This window comes from Schistocerca cancellata, chromosome 8 (genome assembly GCF_023864275.1).
Source record: "Schistocerca cancellata isolate TAMUIC-IGC-003103 chromosome 8, iqSchCanc2.1, whole genome shotgun sequence".
In the NCBI taxonomy this organism is placed as follows: Eukaryota; Metazoa; Arthropoda; class Insecta; order Orthoptera; family Acrididae; genus Schistocerca; species Schistocerca cancellata.
In genome coordinates, this window is record NC_064633.1 from 283685232 (window position 1) to 283701990 (window position 16759).

Consider the following 16759-nt stretch of genomic DNA (forward strand, 5'->3'; position numbering starts at 1 on the left):
GCCTTGGAATGACATTTGCAGGCGTGGCTTCTTCGGAGAACAGCAGTTATGGGCATCTTGAAGGCACTGATTGTACAGCTTAAGAGTGCCCTGCCAATTTCCACACTATTTTCACGTTCCACTGTAGCTGAAACTTCGCTATTTAATTCTTGTCTCTGTACATCTCTATTATGCTTTGCTATGTCATTAATCAACATTTAGTATTAATGTTTTCATAGTGTTTTAGGTAGTTCTCTGATTCTGGTATTAGCAATTTTATCCACTGTAGGAATAAGATTCTAAAGGTAGAGTATACTAAAATACGGTAATGTGTACCCATATAGTGAGGGTTTCACTAATGATTATAGGAAACTTCAGTTTCCTTGCTTGCTGACAGTGTTTGTCAGATATAGTGTGTTATTAGCATGTTTCTTTTATGAATGTGTTGTGCTAGTGAGTTTTGTTTTGTTGTGAATTACTGCAGTATATCATCCTGTGGGTCTGAAAACAGCACAATATGAATGCAGTGTGCAATTAATTACACAAAAATTTTGTACATAAACTTAGGACAAAAGTGAAGGAATTAGGTGCATACAGGCCCAATCTGAACATCAATCAGAACAAACACAGTGTAAACAAAGGCAAAGATATGTATGCAATTTCCAAAAAAGGGATGTATAATACAGCTAAGTGGTTGTGTTGTTGTGAAGTGAAAAAATTCAATTCTCTGTTTCACTTGTCTTGTTACAAATTGTGCTGATAGAATGTGGACTGAGAATAGTATCACAACCTTAAAGAGTTTTTACACAAAGATGTGTAAACTATGTAGTGCTTACTGCCTTAATATAGAGAAATACACTGAAAATGTGCCAAAGAACCAGTATAAACTGGGTTAACTTATAGACTGCATCAAATTTGAGCTTCTCTTACGGAGCGAAAATAAACACAAAATACCAGGATCACAGGAATTTTCTGAGGGCTACTTGGTCTAATTTCAGAGTGGGATGGCATCTTGATGCAACACATTTAAAAAAATCAAATTACTTAGGTCTGTTCAAAACAATTTAAAATGAACTACTGGAATTAATTTATGATAGTTTATGAGGTATGCCTCAATCTCATCAGGAGTGGAAAAAAAAAGCTAACAAATTTCCCCTTGCAATCAAAGTATTATGAAACCACTGACTTCCCAAATCAGTCACAACTGGTCCTAATAATTTGGGATGAGTTACCGCCAAATATAAATGAAAGATTTATTTCCTTTGTAAAATCAGAAAGACACATTGCATATTATGTAACAGTAGCTGTTCTCAGCAAGGCAGACAAAATGAAATGCCTGAAAAACTGACAGCTCAGCATTACGAAAGTGTTCCAGTTATGAATGACTTCAAAAGTGGAGTTCAGGTGAAAATTAAAGTGGTGTAAAATCATGAAGCATTTATTGCAAGGCAAAGATTTCCTTTTATGGGTCCTTTTTTTTTTACTAAAATCACACCTCAATGACATTCTGTTCATGAACAAGGGAATATTGATGCAGTGAAAACTAGTGAATATGTATCTCACTTTGCAGCATATCTTCAGTATGTTAAGGTCCCACTTGCCATTGATGATCATTTGGAACATGAAGAACCAACTACAAAATGGTGATGTTTCCAGCTGAATAAGGTCAAACAGCTGATGCTTTCAGGAAGTCCTTTTGGCTATGCATCACATTCAGTTCATGACATTAAGTGTGGAAACTGTAATTTAAAGAAATTTGCAGCTACTTCCAATTCTTTTTCTGGGAAAACAACTTGATGCTTTGAAAACAGTGATGGTTCAAACAACTGTGCAACTGACAAGCTACTCAAACATTTAATTCAACATGGTGATTGCTCAGTTTGGTTCTGTCAGCCAATCACAGCACAATAGCCAAGGTGTCACGAAAACATTGTGGATTAAACATACACAAAACATTAAGCATCTCATGTTTAGAATTGAAAATGTTAAAAACATTAAGCTTGTAACAAAGCTAACATATGCAAAGCTAATAATAAAGATCTCTTCTAAACAAATCTTTTAGTATGATTTGTTGCAATAAAGTGTTGGTAAATGTGACGTCGGCTGATAAATATGCTACCCATACAGATTATCTTGGATCTGCTTATGGTGTTATTTACTAGTAGATTATGAAAGAGTGGGAAGATACGTTACATAAATTTTTGACTGGAATGTGAGCTCGGACACTCAGTGAGTTTCAACATTTGATAAGAGACAAAATTATGACTAGCTAGACCCCGCTAAATGCCTCCAGTCAATTATTGTGCAGTTTCTGTCTTGTTTGCACACTGAAGATGTGCAGCTTTATCTACCATTGTAAGCAATGACTGTTTGTCTGGTGCCTGACTCCAAAGATCCATTGCATACAGTCTGCTCAGAAACTAGTTGATGTGTATCTGCATTCACTGACAATAAGAACTGCTACCAGGTTTAAAAATCAATTGTCATTGACAAGGCAAGACATTTCATAGGGTTCCTGTGGGTTTGAGTCTTGTTATGATCACTATTCTTACACCATGTTACTCAGCTGCAAATCTTACAACATTCCTTATAAATACACTGCACAACCTGTGTTGATACACTACTAAATTTGACAATTTTATTCATGGTATGGTCATAACCTTAACTCATTTCTGCCATTCTGTTACATCTCTGCCTTGGTTCATCTTACAGCACTGATTCCACGCAACTGACTGGCATATTCACACCACTTCACTGCCACAACTTATGTCGGTTATGGAGACTCACATGATTGCCTGGCACCAGTTTTACACTGTCTCCAGTGTTCCAAAGAGACCAGAGTGCTCTTTTAAGGTGGGGACTAACATTTTGTCCAGTAAGCTTATAATGCAATAAAACAATGATTTCAAAACATTTTGGCAGATTTTTACTGTCTCCAATACTTTTTTCCAGCAGACAGGATGGGGAACATCTCTGCACAAGGTTAATAACTATAGTTTGAGCTGCATCATGTGCCACAAATCCTGTTTTCCTTGTATTTCAGATTGTCTCATTAACTGCAACTGGTTCCTAATTTTTTCCCTATGTACAGTAAACGTCGTTATTTAGAAACCAGATAAACCAAAAACTCAGTTAACTCTGCTGAATTACATTGATATGCACTACATGTACACTCCTGGAAATGGAAAAAAGAACACATTGACACCGGTGTGTCAGACCCACCATACTTGCTCCAGACACTGCGAGAGGGCTGTACAAGCAATGATCACACGCACGGCACAGCGGACACACCAGGAACCGCGGTGTTGGCCGTCGAATGGCGCTAGCTGCGCAGCATTTGTGCACCGCCGCCGTCAGTGTCAGCCAGTTTGCCGTGGCATACGGAACTCCATCGCAGTCTTTAACACTGGTAGCGTGCCGCGACAGCGTGGACGTGAACCGTATGTGCAGTTGACGGACTTTGAGCGAGGGCGTATAGTGGGCATGCGGGAGGCCGGGTGGACGTACCGCCGAATTGCTCAACACATGGGGCGTGAGGTATCCACAGTACATCGATGTTGTCGCCAGTGGTCGGCGGAAGGTGCACGTGCCCGTCGACCTGGGACCGGACCGCAGCGACGCACGGATGCACGCCAAGACCGTAGGATCCTACGCAGTGCCGTAGGGGACCGCACCCCCACTTCCCAGCAAATTAGGGACACTGTTGCTCCTGGGGTATCGGCGAGGACCATTCGCAACCGTCTCCATGAAGCTGGGCTACGGTCCCGCACACCGTTAGGCCGTCTTCCGCTCACGCCCCAACATCGTGCAGCCCGCCTCCAGTGGTGTCGCGACAGGCGTGAATGGAGGGACGAATGGAGACGTGTCGTCTTCAGCGATGAGAGTCGCTTCTGCCTTGGTGCCAATGATGGTCGTATGCGTGTTTGGCGCCGTGCAGGTGAGCGCCACAATCAGGACTGCATACGACCGAGGCACACAGGGCCAATGCCCGGCATCATGGTGTGGGGAGCGATCTCCTACACTGGCCGTACACCACTGGTGATCGTCGAGGGGACACTGAATAGTGCATGGTACATCCAAACCGTCATCGAACCCATCGTTCTACCATTCCTAGACTGGCAAGGGAACTTGCTGTTCCAACAGGACAATGCACGTCCGCATGTATCCCGTGCCACCCAACGTGCTCTAGAAGGTGTAAGTCAACTACCCTGGCCAGCAAGATCTCCGGATCTGTCCCCCATTGAGCATGTTTGGGACTGGATGAAGCGTCGTCTCACGCGGTCTGCACGTCCAGCACGAACGCTGGTCCAACTGAGGTGCCAGGTGGAAATGGCATGGCAAGCCGTTCCACAGGACTACATCCAGCACTCTACGATCGTCTCCATGGGAGAATAGCAGCCTGCATTGCTGCGAAAGGTGGATATACACTGTACTAGTGCCGACATTGTGCATACTCTGTTGCCTGTGTCTATGTGCCTGTGGTTCTGTCAGTGTGATCATGTGATGTATCTGACCCCAGGAATGTGTCAATAAAGTTTCCCCTTCCTGGCACAATGAATTCACGGTGTTCTTATTTCAATTTCCAGGAGTGTATTTTTCATTATACATTTCACATAATTTTTCTCAATAATGTATTGTACAATAATTTTGAAACAGTGGCCTGATTGCCTGCATGCTGCTCACTTCCACAGTATAAGACTCAAGGCTCAAGGATGGGGGAAAAGAGGGGCTGGTCAGCAGAACATATGCAGCGAGTGACCTACAACAATCCAGAGAGCTTTCTGTCCCTGTTTGTGATCAATGAATGTGTTTTTTTTCCTTTTGCTTCATCACTTGCAATAGTCCACCAATACAGTAATGAGCTCATAATGCTCTGACACTAAAACAAAAAGCAGCAAATTCTACACATGCAGAGAAAACTAAAACACAGGCTGCAATGCACTTTCAGATCCTGAAGTCTACTCTCTCATTGATAATAAGTTCAAGACAAAAAATAGCGAAAGTCTTGCAAGCTGTTCATTTAGTGGCAATAGCAAGGCCAGCTAAACATAAAGAAAAGGAGGATTCACTGTTTGAATGGTTCAACACATGTGATCACAGCAAATTCTGTAATCTGGCCTAGGCCACAAGAAAAGGCTGGTTAAATCATCCAGAAAAAGGTAATTTCTGGGTGTGTTCTGAGGGCTAACTGTTGTGTTTTCAGAAGAAGCATAAATCAGAGCTGCCATCAGTGCAACTGAACTACAGGAAACAATTCCACATTGGAATGCACTGCAAGCTAACTGCAACATACCTGCTGCTTGGGATAAATTACCAAAGAGACTATAACTAACTGTTTTAAGAAAGCATGGACAGCAACTGATAAAGCCACTGAAACTGAAGAGGAAACTAACAATCCAACATCTGAACTTATTCATAATGTGAACACAACTTTGGAGTCCACAGTTGCTCTTCTGCACGGTTACACTTGGTTTGTGCTCTCTTGTACTGTCAATATGGAAGAATGGACACAGGCAGACGACAACATCTGTGCTCCTGAAGAACCAGCCAACAGTTCTGCTGATGATGCAGAAGATAATGATAATGCTTTCCTGTTATCTTCAGAGAATGGCTATAAAGAATGACTACACCCCCCCCCCCCAAAAAAAAAGAAGCTGCAGCTGCAGCTGCAATTGGGTGTTCTCAGGAGATTTGTTGCAACTTCTGATGTCTCCATGATATTTTGGGCTGCTCTTGATATGGTAGCTTTGGAGAGTACCATAATATTATGACCAACAGTCCAACAAACAACAATTAATGATTGTTTTTTTTTTTCAAATTAATGTATAGAAGTAAAATGTGAAGTGGATAAGGATTGTTGTAAACTAAAATATGAGTTCTGGTTACAACTTAGTGTGTTAAAGAACAGTACATTAAAGTGTTTCTTAAGATTATCATTTATTGTATTACATGACACACTAATTCAATGGCTACAGTATTGTTCCATAATATGTATGTTTGTTTGAAAAAACTGACATGCATTTAACATTATGTACATACACTTTGTCAATTAAAAAAATGCCAGAAATACTATTGTACCTATACAGTGTAGTTATTTTTTCTTCTTCTTTAGAAGTCACAAAAGTAAAGCACACTCATTCACTGGTAAGCTTAATAAGAGAAAAAATGAACTCAAAAATTGTATATTTTTATAAATAAACTTGTTAATTCAAACTTCATTAAATTGAACTGGCTATTTTTCAGTCCCTTGAAATTCTGTTAAATGATGGTCTTTTGAAGTAACAGAGTGAAAGAGTATCAACCGCTAGGTGGACAACTCCATGTGCATGATGCAACATATGAGCACTTCACACCACACAATGGCTCACCACCTGCACAACTATGATTGTTAAAAACTAGTGAGGAAAGTATTTTATTTTTATTACTGAAAAGGAAATTACAAGAAAGTTCATGTGCTTAGTTAATAAATGACCAGCATATTGCCCTCAAAATATATCTCTCCCTTTTTCTCTTCCTTAATGGATTCTTCCATTACTTCCTGGTAGAGCAATTCCATATTTAAGGTTCAATAACAAGTACACTGTTTTTGTTCTACTGATTCTTGTTTATTTTGAACTAGTTTTCGCGTTCTTCAGGAAACAACTGCCTAGTGTCTGGAAGGGACACTACTTCTTCGGTGACCAAACATTATAGGCAAAGATATATCACATACATAGTGTGTTGTGCATCAAACTTTTTTCTTAATTATGCAATTGCACTTTACGCAATGGACAATGTTACACACAATAATTAAACTACACAATATTACAGGTTAAATGGTTATAGCACTATTTTTTTGTCATTGGCGGAGGAACTGTGCGTACTCTTCATTATGTTGTGCAAAATACATATTTTTTAACACTTTAAACTAAACTTTACACGATGGACAGTATTATACACAATAATTAGAATACATATTCTTAACAGTATTACAGGTTATACAGTTATGTGCCATAGTTTATGAGGTCGTGAACTGGATGAGAATTATTTAAGTGAACTACTAACTTATGATGAGCAACAAACACGTCTTACATTATAAAAAAACATTTTTATGCAATGGAAAATTGCCACTCACCATAGAGCAGAGATGCTGAGTCACAGATAGGCACAACAGAAATACTCTCACAATTATAGCTTTCAGCTCTTAAGGCCTTCGACAACATTAGACACACACATACACATACACTCACTCATGCAAATGCAACTCACAAACATGACTGTAGTCTAAGGCAACTGAAACCACACTGCAGGAAGCAGCAGCACCAGTGCCTGATGGGAGTGCGACTAGGTGGGGGTAAGGAGGAGGCTGGGACGGGGAGAGGAAGGGATAGTATGGTGGGGGTGGCACACAGCGAAGTGCTGCACATTAGATGGATGGCACAGGAGAGGTGGGGAGGAGAGGGGGGAGAAGCAGAAAAGGAATGAAATAAAAAGACTGGGTGTGGTGGTGGAATGACGGCAATGTAGTGCTGGAATGGAAAGAGGGATGGGGCTGCATGGACGAGGTCAGTGAATAGCGAAGGTTGAGACCAGGAGGGTTACAGGAATGTAGGATGTATTGTAGGGAAAGTTCCCACCAGCGCAATTCAGAAAAGCTGGTGTTGATGGGAAGGATCCATATGGCACAGGCTGTGAAGCAGTCACTGAAATGAAGACATCATGTTTGGCAGCATGTTCAGCAACAGGGTGGTCCACTTGTTTCTTGGCCACAGTTTGTCAGTGGCTATTCAAGTGGACAGACAGCTTGTTGGTTGTCATGCCTACATAGTAAGCAGCACAGTGGTTAAAGCTTAGCTTGTAGACCACATGACTCATTTTACAGGTGGCCCTGCCTTTTTGATGGGGTAGATGATGTTAGTGACCGGACTGGAGTAGGGGGCGGTAGGAGGATGTATGGAACAGGTCTCGCATCTAGGTCTATTACAGGGATATGAGCCATGAGGTAAGGGATTGGGAGCAGGGGTTGTGTAAGGATGAACAAGTATATTGTGTAGGTTCGGTGGATGGTGGAATATCATTGTGGGAGGTGTGGCAAGGATATCGGGCAGGACATTTCTCAATTCAGGGCATGACGAGAGGTAATCAAAACCCTGGTGGTGAATGTAATTCAGTTGCTCCAATCCTGGGTGGTACTGAGTTACGAGGGGAATCTGAAGCCTTCACTGATCTTAATTATCACTCCAACCTTGTACAAAAACAAATCTCCCATGCCTTACCTTTCCAGTCTCCCACCACCTCGCAAAGTCACACTGTCCTCTCACAGAGAAGCATTCCTCTTGTAACTCAGTACCATCCAGGACTGGAGTAACTGAATTACATTCTCCGCCTGGGTTTCGATTACCTCTTGTCATGCCCTGAAATGAGAAATGTCCTGCCCACTATCCTTCCCACTTGTCCTGCAGTGGTATTCCATCGTCCACCAAACCTACACAATATTCTCATCCATCCTTACACAACCCCTCCTCCCAATCCCATACCTCATGGCTCACATCCCTGTAATAGACCTAGTTGCAAGACCTGCCCCATACATCCACCCACCACCACCTACTCCAGTCCGGTCACTAACATCACCTATCCCATCAAGGGCAGGGCCACCTGTGAAACCATTCATGTGGTCTGTAAGCTAAGCTTGCAACCACTGTGCTGCATTCTATGTAGGCTTGACAACCAACAAGCTGTTTGTCCACATGAATGGCTACCGACAAACTGTGGCCAAGAAACAAGTGGACTACCCTGTTGCTGAACACGCTGCCAAACATGGTATCCTTCATTTCAATGACTGCTTCACAGCCTGTGCCGTATAGATCCTTCCACAACACCAGCTTTTCTGAATTGTGCAGGTGGGAACATTCCCTACAATACATCCTACATTCTCACAACCCTAATGGCCTCAACCTTTGTTATTCACTGTCCTCACCCATCCAGCCCCTTCCCTGATGATGATGATGTTTGGTTTGTGGAGCGCTCAACTGCGTGGTTATCAGCGCCCGTACAATTACCCAATATTTGCTCAGTCCAATTTCGCCACTTTCCTGGATGATGATGAAATGATGAGGACAACACAAACACCCAGTCATCTCGAGGCAGGTGAAAATCCCTGACCCCGCCGGGAATCGAACCCGGGACCCCGTGCTCGGGAAGCGAGAACGCTACCGCGAGACCACGAGCGGCGGACAACAGCCCCTTCCCTGTTCCCATTTCAGCACCACACCACTGTCATTCTATCACCACACCCAGTCTTTTTATATTTTTCTCCTTCCCCCCCCCCCCCCCCCCCCCGGCACCTCTCCCCTGCCATACATCTAACTGCAGCACTTCACTGTCCGTCACCTCTCACCATAATATTCCTCCCTCTCCCCATCCCAGCCTCCACCTTACTCCCACCCAGTCACATTCCCATCATGCACTGGCTCTGCTGCTTGCAGTCATGTGTATGAGTTGCGTTTGTGTGAGTGTGTGTGTGCGCGTTTGTGTGTCTATTATTGACGAAGGCCTTAATGGCTAAAGCTATAATTGTGAGAGTCTTTTTGTTGTGCATACCTGCAACTCAGCACCTCCACTATATGGTGAGTAGCAACTTTCCTTCTCATAATATTGTTACACTCCATCCTGGATATTCCAGTGTTTGATTTTTACGCAATGGGCAACATTAAACATAGTACATAGTTAAAATTACAATATTAAAGTATTACAATTTATGTAGTTGAAGACTGTGGGTTAAGGAATAGGCAATTCTTTTATGTTTTACTTTTTGTAGCAGTATGTGTCATTGTGATGGTTTGTGGGTGTGTGGCTGCTTGATACAATCATGTGAAGCATATCCCCATTTTTATGCTTCACACGATGCTATCAACCTGCCACATACCCACAAACCGCCACAATGGCACACACTGATACTCAAACTTAAAACATAACATAATTTCCTATTCCTTACCCCTGAAACTTCAAGAATATATATTGTATTACTTTAATATTGCGTATTTAACCATGTACTATGTTTAATACTGCCCATTGCATAAAATTGTTATTTACACCCCCATGAACCATGGGCCTTGCCGTTGGTGGGGAGGCTTGTGTGCCTCAACGATACAGATAGCCGTACCATAGGTGCAACCACATCGGAGGGGTATCTGTTGAGAGGCCAGACAAACGTGTGGTTCCTGAAGAGGGGCAGCAGCCTTTTCAGTAGTTGCAGGGGCAACAGTCTGGATGATTGACTGATCTGGCCTTGTAACACTAACCAAAACGGCCTTGCTGTTGTGGTACTGCGAACGGTTGCAAGCAAGGGGAAACTACAGCTGTTATTTTTCCCGAGGGCATGCAGCTTTACTGTATGATTAAATGATGATGGCGACCTCTTGGGTACAATATTCCAGAGGTAAAATAGTCCCCCATTCGGATCTCCGGCGGGGACTACTCAAGAGGACGTCGTTATCAGGAGAAAGAAAACTGGCGTTCTATGGATCGGAGCATGGAATGTCAGATCCCTTAATAGGGCAGGTAGGTTAGAAAATTTAAAAAAGGAAACAAATAGGTTAAAGTTAGATATAGTGGGAATCAGTGAAGTTTGGTGGCAGGAGGAACAAGACTTTTGGTCAGGTGAATACAGGATTATAAATACAAAATCAAATAGGGGTAATGGAGGAGTAGCTTTAATAATGAATAAAAAATAGGAGTTCGGGTAAGCTACTACAAACAACATAGTGAACGCATCATTGTGGCCAAGATAGACACGAAGCCCACACCTACTACAGTAGTACAAGTTTATATGCCAACTAGCTCTGCAGATGATGAAGAAATTGATTAAATGTATGATGAGATAAAAGAAATTATTCAGGTAGTGAAGGGAGACGAAAATTTAATAGTCATGGGTGATTGGAATTCGACAGAAGGAAAAGGAATAGAAGGAAACGTAGTAGGTGAATATGGATTGGGGCTAAGAAATGGAAGAGCCTTGGTTCAAGAATCATGAAAGAAGGTTGTATACATGGAAGAACTCTGGAGGTACTAGAAGGTTTCAAGATAGATTATATAAAGGTAAGACAGAGATTTAGGAACCAGGTTTTAAATTGTAAGACATTTTCAGGGGCAGATGTGGACTCTGACCACAATATATTGGTTATGAACTGTAGATTAAAACTGAAGAAACTGCAAAAAGGTGGGAATTTAAGGAGATGGGACCTAGATAAACTGGCAGAACCAGAGGTTGTGGAGAGTTTTGGAGAGAGCATTAGGGAATGGCTGACAGGAATGGGAGAAAAAAATACAGTATAAGAAGAATGGGTAGCTTTGAGGGATGAAATAGTGAAGGCAGCAGAGATCAAGTAGGTAAATACAAGGGCTAGTAGAAATCCATGAGTAACAGAAGAGATACTGACATTAATTGATGAAAGGAGAAAATACAAAAATGCACTAAATGAAGCAGGCAAAAAGGAATACAAACGTCTCAAAAATGAGATTGACATGAAGTGCAAAATGGCTAAGCAAGGATGGCTAGAGGACAAATGTAAGGATGTAGAGGCTTATCTCACGACGGGTAAGACAGATACTGCCTACAGGAAAATTAAAGAGACCTTTGGAAAAAAGAGAACCACTTGCTTGAATATCAAGAGCTCAGATGGAAACGCAGTTCTAAGCAAAGAAGGGAAAGCAGAAAGGTGGAAGGAGTATATAGAGGGTCTATACAGGGGTGATGTTCTTGAGGACAATATTATGGAAATGGAAGAAGATGAAGACGATGAAATGGGAGATACAATACTGCGTGAAGAGTTTGACAGAGCACTGAAAGACCTAACTCGAAACAAGGCCCCGGGAGTAGACAACATTCCATTAGAGCTACTGATAGCCTTGGGAGAGCCAGTCCTGACAAAACTCTACCATCTGGTGAGCAGGATGTATGAGACAGGTGAAATTCCCTCAGACTTCAAGAAGAATATAATAATTCCAATCCCAAAGAAAGCAGGTGTTGACAGATGTGAAAATTACCGAACTATTGGTTTAATAAGTCACAGCTGCAAAATACTAATGCGAATTCTTTACAGACGAATGAAAAAACTGGTAGAAACCGACCTCGGGGAAGATCAGTTTGGATTCCGTAGAAATGTAGGAACATGTGAGGCCAACACTACTCTACGACTTATCTTAGAAGAAAGATTAAGGAAAGGCAAACCTACGCTTCTAGCATTTGTAGACTTAGAGAAAGCTTTTGACAATGTTGACTGGAATACTCTCTTTCAAATTCTGAAGGTGGCAGGGGTAAAATACAGGGAGCGAAAGGCTATTTACAATTTGTACAGAAAGCAGATGGCAGTTGTAAGAGTTGAGGGACATGAAAGGGAAGCAGTGGTCGATAAGGGAGTAAGACAGGGTTGTAGCCTCTCCCCGATGTTATTCAATCTGTATATTGAGCAAGCAGTAAAGGAAACAAAAGAAAAATTCGGAGTAGGTATTAAAATCCATGGAGAAGAAATAAAAACTTTGAGGTTCGCTGATGACATTGTAATTCTGTCAGAGACAGCAAAGGACTCGGAAGAGCAGTTGAACGGAATGTATGGTGTCTTGAAGGGAGGATATAAGATGAACATCAACAAAAGCAAAACGAGGATAATGGAATGTAGTCGAATTAAGTCGGATGATGTTGAGGGTATTAGATTAGGAAATGAGACACTTAAAGTAGTAAAGGAGTTTTGCTATTTGGGGAGCAAAATAACTGATGATGGCCGAAGTAGAGAGGATATAAAATGTAGACTGGCTACGGAAAGGAAAGCATTTCTGAAGAAGAGAAATTTGTTAACATCGAGTATAGATTTAAGTGTCAGGAAGTCGTTTCTGAAAGTATTTGTATGGAGTGTAGCCATGTATGGAATTGAAACATGGATGATAAATAGTTTGGACAAGAAGAGAATAGAAGCTTTGGAAATGTGGTGCTACAGAAGAATGCTGAAGATTAGATGGGAAGATCACGTAACTAATGAGGAGGTATTGAATAGGATTGGGGAGAAGTTTGTGGCACAACATGACAAACTGAAGGGACCGGTTGGTAGGACATGTTCTGAGGCATCAAGGGATCACAAATTTAGCATTGGAGGGCAGCGTCGAGGGTAAAAATCGTAGAGGGAGACCAAGAGATGAAGACATTAAGCAGATTCAGGAGGATGTAGACTGCAGTAGGTACTGGGAGATGAAGAAGCTTGCACAGGATAGAGTAGCATGGACAGCTGCATCAAACCAGTCTCATGACTGAAGAACACAATGACAACAACAATAACAACAACATACTTTAATATTGCGTATTTAACCATGTACTATGTTTAATACTGACCATTGCATAAAAATTTTATTTACAATGTAAAACATTGCTCAACTTACGTTACTAGTATTCACTCAATCAAACAATGGAAAATCCAGGACGGAATGCAACAATATTAGAGATGGAAAATTGCCACTCACCATATAGCGGATATGCTGAGTTGCGATAGGCACAACAAAAAGATGCACACAATTATAGCTTTCGGCCATTAAGGTCTTTGTCAGCAATAGATGCACACACACACACACACACACACACACACACACACACACACACACACACATATGCAAACGCAACTTGCACACACATCTGCAATCTCGGACAACTGAAAGCACACTGCGAGCAATAGCACCAGTGCGTGATGGGAGTGGTGACTGGATGGCAGTAAGGAGCAGGGATTGTGTAAGGATGGACGAGTATACTGTGTAGGTTCGGTGGACATCAGAATACCACTGTAGGAGGTGTGTGAAGGATAGTGGGCAGGACATTTCCCATTTCAGGGCATGACAAGAAGTAATTTAACTCTTGTGGAGAATGTAATTCAGTTGCTCCAGTCCTGGATGGTACTGAGTTATGAGGGGAATGCTCCTCTGTGGCTGGACTGTGGGACTTTAGGAGATGGTGGAGACTGGAAAGATAAGGCACGGGAGATTTGTTTTTGTACAAGGTTGGGAGCATAATTAAAGTCAGTGAAGGCTTCAGTGAGACTCTCGGTATAGTTTGAAACAGACTGCTCATCACTGCAGGTGCGATGAGCATGGGTGGCTAGACTGTACAGAAGGGACTTCTTGGTATGGAATGAGTGGCAGCTATCGAAGTGGAGGCATTGCAGGTAGTTAGTAGGTCTGAAATGAATGGAGGTAATGCAAGTTGTGTTTGAATGTGTGTGTGTGTGTGTGTGGGTGTGTGTGTGTGTGTGTGTGTGTGTGTGTGTGTGTGTGTGTGTAATGCTGACAAAGGCCTTAATGGCCAAAAGCTATAATTGTGTGAATCTTTTTGTAGTGCCTACTGCAACTCAACATCTCTCGTCTCTGCTATATGGTGAGTGGCAACTTTCCTCTCTCAACCAAAGACATGACATCACAAACTATGGCATCAGAACCATATAACCTATAACAATGTACAGTTATGTATTTGAATTATTGTGTGTGCAACTGTCCATTGCTTAAAGTTTAGTTTACAAAGTTAAAAACCATGTTTGTGGCACAACATAAATGAAGAGTAGTCAGTTTAGTAGAATATTGTGTAGCTTAATTATTTATTTTGCTTAACACTGCTCACTGTGTAAAGTGTAACTTCAACATTAAGAAACAAGTTTGATGCACAACACTGTATGTAAGTGATTGTATCTTTGCTTATATTGTTTGGTTACCTAAGAGCCAGTGTCCGTTCAAGACACTAGTCAGCTGTTTCCTGAAGATGGTTTAAAAAGCCAAAAACTAGTTCAAAATAAACAAAAATCAATAGAACAAAAACATTGTACTTGTTATTCAACCTTAAAAATCAAATTTTTTAAAAATAAATAAATTCTGAAGATTCAAAATAGGTTTGCTCTGTGTGCCAGATTTGAAATTTGCTTTTTGTGGACATACCGTATTTACTCGAATCTAAGCCGCACTCGAATCTAAGCGGCACCTGAAAAATGAGACTCGAAATACAGGAAAAAAAATTTCCCGAATCTAAGCCGCACCTGAAATTTGAGACTCGAAATTCAAGGGGAGAGAAAAGTTTTAGGCCGCACGTCCATATCGAAACAAAGTTGGTCCATTGTAATATGAGACACAATTTAGGTCGAATGAATGACAATACAGCTACAGTAGTTTGGTTCGAGTCGTAAGCTTAGCAGTTAAGCTTTACCAGGCAGCCATTGCTATGCGTCCGGCAATTGCTTCCGTCAGTATTTATACGGGTACCCTTCCTTTTTCACGTGCTTCGTCTGGTTTGAATCGATTGCTTATTTTGCTGTGATCTGATAAGTGCCGTTTTCTTTGTTATACGTGTTTACGCCACTGTAAGCTGAAAATGCATTACTGTACTGTGTCATGCACTGTTTGTCGCATTCTGATAGTGCGTGTTTATGGCCTGTCGCCGCTCGCGGCATGGCTTGCTTTTGTGCGCGCTACCGCCGCTTACAATTTAAAAAAAAAAAAAGAGAGAGAGGAATGGTCTCATTAGCGAAACTATGGCAAGAGACTGCTATTTGTTGTTACTTACACTGCTGCTTTCTTTGATAATGATCAACAAGAACCAAATAATAGACTGCGTATGATAGAACATGTTCTGAACGAGAGTTAGGCGAAAATTTTTCTCCGTTTGAAAATCTTTGCGGCCGCTTCTTTAGTACATAAAATTCTGCACAGAAATTAGTCATCTTAGATTTAAAAAGCTAGTCAGTTGCCGTGCTTCATTTTCGACTGTATCACTATTAGGCATAAAAATAATACGAATATAAACATGACACGATACGTATATTCTTCCGCGATTGCTGTTGTCTCGCTCTAGTTTCGTAGTTTATTAGGCAGACAGGATTTAAATGAGATAGCAGCAAACACGAAAGAATACATGGCAAAATGTTTATATTCGTATTATTCTTATGGTGAAGAGAATAGTGCATGTCATTCACATTTCATCAGGTTCCTATTAGCGACCATCTCTTCTCACAGGTAGGAAAAAATTCAGAACGTAGAGTTGGCCATATTGACAAACATCCCAAACAGTCTTGCCAGTCGTATTTTCATAGTACATTGAAATTCTGCTACATTCGAAGATGAACAATACGGAATTTGTATTTACTTCGTTGGATAATGTATGAAAATGGTCGAAACTCGGGACGGAGAAAAAAAGCTCGTCTTCCACCTTTTTTTAAAATTTATTTATTGACGCAGAGATTTTGGTGCCAGTATTTATCTTTGTGTCTACAAAGCATGCTACATATATTCGATGTCAGAAGTTAGTTGTGGCGGCACCTACTAACATTTTTCAGAACTTCCACTTGCTTTGCACTCGATTCTAAGCCGCAGGCGGTTTTTTGGATTACAAAAACAGGAAAAAAAGTGCGGCTTAGATTCGAGTAAATACGGTAAGTTGTTGCAACTGAACTTGTTAAGATTGTCACATGAGACAGTTTAGTTCAAAGTTTTAACAGGCCATTACTAATTCCATTATGAACACTTATGTTTTGGTTTCAATCAGGTAATCACCCATCACAAATTCTCAGCCCAACACATGTTCATCAAATAGAATAAAAGATTTCATTCTGGTGAAGTTCTTCTTTTAGACTGTTTGTATGACTTACATGCTGAGCTTGGGCTTAAGTACAATGTTCTGGATTGTCAGCTCAAAAGCTTTGTGTTATAATCTTCCTTTTGAATTTCTATAATCAGACACATCTATGAATGTATGCATAAAGTTATCCTCTTACTTAATGATAAA

General features: G+C 41.2%; 1 protein-coding gene across 1 annotated transcript in view; it reads right to left on the reverse strand.

The window, feature by feature from the left end:
• The window catches only part of LOC126095516 (WD repeat-containing protein 81), a 308162-nt gene that overhangs the window by 61449 nt on the left and 229954 nt on the right, over window positions 1–16759 (reverse strand). The gene's annotated exons all lie outside the window — the stretch shown is intronic.